The sequence below is a fragment of the Aplysia californica genome, unplaced genomic scaffold (assembly GCF_000002075.1).
Source record: "Aplysia californica isolate F4 #8 unplaced genomic scaffold, AplCal3.0 scaffold00146, whole genome shotgun sequence".
NCBI classification, from domain to species: domain Eukaryota; kingdom Metazoa; phylum Mollusca; class Gastropoda; order Aplysiida; family Aplysiidae; genus Aplysia; species Aplysia californica.
Window position 1 is genome coordinate 85593 of NW_004797416.1, and position 4654 is coordinate 90246.

At 40.4% G+C, this 4654-nt stretch overlaps 1 long non-coding RNA gene across 1 annotated transcript; it reads left to right on the forward strand.

The window, feature by feature from the left end:
* The first annotated feature begins 796 nt into the window (after positions 1-796).
* LOC101863101 lies at positions 797-3380 on the forward strand. Its single transcript, XR_220401.3, has 3 exons — positions 797-1340; positions 2058-2184; positions 2871-3380. It is a non-coding gene; the product is annotated as an uncharacterized LOC101863101 (long non-coding RNA).
* The last annotated feature ends 1274 nt before the right edge of the window (positions 3381-4654 follow it).

A 4654-nucleotide genomic window follows, 5' to 3' on the forward strand; every position in this document is an offset into this window, starting at 1 on the left:
ATCGCTAAAAATAGGCCCTGAACTTCATTTTTATCGAAAACGAAATTATATGAAATTAAGAAAGATAGACCATTTCTACATCATATGTTTTAAGAAATTTGCTCAAAAGTGACTGAAAATATTTAAAATAATTATTTTTGAGGACATATCATCGCCGTATTACGCTGAATTCTTAGACCGAAGTGGCTAGCCGTACTGAGAGTCTAGCCGTACTTAGATCTCATTAGATCTAGATCTAGTAATTATTCAGGTTCAAATACATGCAAGTCAGTAAGGCACCTTTTGGTTTTGTCTGAAATACAAATACTTTTGGCATTGCAAACTAAAGATTTCATTTACAATTCAGCCACCAATATTAAGTACGGCTAGCCTGACAGTCTATCCGTACTTAAGTACGGCTAGACAAGAAGTCTGCCAGTCTAGCTGTACTTATCTTAGGCCCTATTAACATTAGAAAACAGGAGGTTTAAAATACATACACTGTCATTAAGGCACCTGGTTTCGTCTCAAATACAAATGCTTTAGGTACTGCACACTAAAAATGTATATATATTTACAATTCAGTAGGCCTATTTTTTGTAAATGGTCAGTCTAGCCATCATATTAAGAATAAGTACGGCTAAACTGCGAGTACTTCTTAGACAAACAGGGGGAATGTTTACTCAATCGGATAGACACTTCTTTCCACGGGAACCCTCACATATTATAATATGTGATACCAAAAGAAAGATAATTTTATTGCCGTTTCGGGAAAACCCAGTGCGCATGAATGTGTGAACATACAAATAGTTCTGTGAGTTGCGCATGTTGTAGTTTCACTTCTGAAATGGTATTTGTCATGAATGCAGTTTAACATCTAATGTACCATTTCCTGCCGTTCAAACCAAATATTAACTGTTCGATATTGACTTTAAGTTCTTTGTTCTGCTCTATGAAGTGTTTTTTTCCGAGTTTACTGTAAGTAAACTGATTGTTTTCTGTTTCCAAGTGGTCGAGCGCTTTTGTTTACATAATTTAATTGATTTAAGATGGCGGACCGATCAGCTGAGTGGCGTATTTCATCGATGTGGAACGATCTCAGTCGGATTGGAATGAGACAAATCACAGACGAAAATGAATTGGATGAACTGATTATTGATTATTTCAATGCAAGACCTATTGATTGTGAAGACAGTAGATTCTAGTTTGGAGGAGGAGACACATGATGAACCAATTACGACGACGACCGTGGCCGTGACACACCCACACCCCCCTGCTCATGACCATGATCTGGAATCTGGAACTTCATGAAGAAGAAGTCCTGGTTCCTGTTCAACCAATTGGCATAACATCATCAGAAGGTAAGCAAAGTTTACCATACCCGCAGTCCCAGCTTCTATACTAGTCCTTATAACTTATAATTATCAGCTAGATTAAAGAACTGTGTGTATTCTTCTAGATTCTATCCTACCTCTAGCCTCTAGCAGTATATTAGAATTGGAGGAGCTAGATTTCTAGATCTAGATATCTAGATCTAGATCTAGATCTAGAACTAGATCTACTAGATCTATCACTATACGGTAGCTTAACTCTTGGAACGAGACCAAGTCTGTCAACGTTATTATAGACTTAGATCAAGATTGTACTAGACTAGACTAGACTACTAACTAGACACTTGACTAGATCCAGACTTATTACTCTTCTAGATTCTAGATCTGGACTCCTATGACACTTAACTTAAGACTCTTGATGAAAGTTACTCGAGCTTGCAGCTGTTGTTTAGATCCCTGTCGCTTGCCTATCTGTATGATGAAGCAAGTCTCACTGCAGTGTGTGTTGAGATCTAGATCTAGATGACATTATTAAAGTGTGTTGTTTTAAATTTTATACACCAAGTCACCAGACACATTGTTAACTGTGCCTAGATCTAAGACTAAATAAATCCAGGGCCAGTTGTGTATCTCTGTAAACAGTATTTTTCTAGACGTGTGGAGATGATCTAGTGCACACTACACAGATAAATTCTTGTTGATCCCTTCAGTTTTATTTCATTGTACACTATTTTCATTGATCTCTAGGTGCAATTGCTGGCCCAGGACCTTCGCAGCCCCCCTCCCATGCTCCCAGTGAAGCAGATCCAGAGTCTCTGACTGCTGTGCTCTACAACAACAAAGTGATGCTGACCAGTGCCCAGTATTGCTGAAAGTAATGCCCCTCTCAATGGAATTGAATAATAGACTAGGGCTACTACTACTACAATTTATATTGATGCTAACACCTGCTTTAAATTTCTTGATTCATTTACAAAGCAGAAAATAATCGATCTTACATACTTTTTAGCTTTAATTATTCGACTTGAAAAGAACCATGAGAGATGCTGCACCACACTAACTTGTATTGTTGAAGGTGATGCCTCTTAATTTAATTAAATATTATAGCATTATAGTTCAGTGTGATGCTGACTCTTGCTTTAGATTTTAAAATTCCTTTACAAAGAAGAAATATATCTATTCTGAATACATACTCTTTAATTATTTGACTTGAAAAGAACCAAGAAAAGAGAGATGCTGCACTATCGCAGTGATGATCTGTCACTAACTTGTCGTCACATGAAAGTGAATTTCTTATACTGAGTAGGTCCATTTAAAAATACAGCGATGCAAAACGAAAACAAGAGGTGACAGAATGATGGACAAAAATTCTGGCTTCTTGTTGCAACCCGTCAACTGTAAAGGGATCACGGAGCAAATTATTCTCAATTGGTGGTCATTAATCACTGGTTTGTTTGAACTAATAGTGGTCATTTAAATACAGTGGTGTACAACACTATAAATTTCATTATGCAAGCTGCACACCTTTAAATCGCTCTCTTTTAATTTCTGTATCTACAGACGAGGATGATGCCTTAGGGGTGACCTTCATAGAGAACGGGACAGTGACAGCCTTTGTGGTGCCAGAAGATAAGGGTGTGGAGCAGACACCTTTGCGAAGTTGAAGGGCCTGAAGTGCTTCTGCAAGCTCAATGATGGCCTGCCTTGCAACAGCCAGTTCGAATCAACTGCTTTTGACGACCTGCGTTTGTCTTTTGCTGATATGAAATGAGAGGAGCATAATATTTTTTTTACGCGTTTTTACGTAATTCAATGATTTACTGTTGTAACATAAAAACAGTCATAACTTCACTAAAATAAAAAGCAAACTGTCCACAAATGGCACCTCTATGCTGTGGTATCAGCATTATTTGCTTCTATGCATTGTCATCATGGAAAATGTGTTCTCAAAGTAAGCAAAACTTTAAAACCTGTTTTCTCTAAATTTGACACTCGAACCCCTGTTCGCTTTAAAATGCCATAACTTTTCACAGAATGCACCAATTGCTTTCAAATAAAGTGCAAAATGCTCGGAAAAGATGTCTTTTAAAATATGCAAAAAAGTTCATTTTGAAATTTTGCACCTTGTGAAGGGTTTTCTCAGAGCCACACACGACTTCTGACGCTCATATGACTTTATGCGAGCGCTGTAAAACCTCTATACCAAAACTAAAACCCCACACAGCTGAGCTTGTTTACCCACGGCTGCAGTCTCATGTCTTACTGTTAATGGACTCATGGTCTAGGTTTGGGGAAATTGTACTAACTTATATATATATATATATTATATAGCCTACACCTTGGTGTTGATTTTATAAGAACATCTTGAATTAGAGACATGGATTCAACTTTTGATTGAGGGAATTATTTTTAGGATCAAACGACTAAGATGAAATAGGGATGGGAGCATGGACAAAGGTTGACCATCGGAAAGACACATTTATCCTACATCGTTCTGATGTTGGGTGATCATCGGTTTCCGATAGTGTGTGGGAACCCGACATTGTCCTGATGGTGGGTTGTCGTCGGTTTCCAATGGTGTGTCGATATCCTTCATCGTCCCGATGGTGGGTTGTCATCGGAAACCGATGGAAGTCGGTATCCATCATCGCGCCGATGGTGGGTTGTCATCGGAAACCGATGGTAAGTCGGTAAGTCGGTATCCATCATCGCGCCGATGGTGGGTTGTCATCGGAAACCGATGGTAAGTCGGTATCCATCATCGCTCCGATGGTGGGTTGTCATCGGAAACCGATGGTAAGTCGGAATCCATCATCGCGCCGATGGTGGGTTGTCATCGGAAACCGATGGTAAGTCGGTATCCATCATCGCGCCGATGGTGGGTTGTCATCGGAAACCGATGGTAAGTCGGAATCCATCATCGCGCCGATGGTGGGTTGTCATCGGAAACCGATGGTAAGTCGGTAAGTCGGTATCCATCATCGCGCCGATGGTGGGTTGTCATCGGGAACCGATGGTAAGTCGGTATCCATCATCGCTCCGATGGTGGGTTGTCATCGGAAACCGATGGTAAGTCGGAATCCATCATCGCGTCGATGGTGGGTTGTCATCGGAAACCGATGGTAAGTCGGGATGGTAAGTCGGTAAGTCGGTATCCATCATCGCGCAGATGGTGGGTTGTCATCGGAAACCGATGGTAAGTCGGTAAGTCGGTATCCATCATCGCGCCGATGGTGGGTTGTCATCGGGAACCGATGGTAAGTCGGTATCCATCATCGCTCCGATGGTGGGTTGTCATCGGAAACCGATGGTAAGTCGGAATCCATCATCGTGCCGATGGTGGG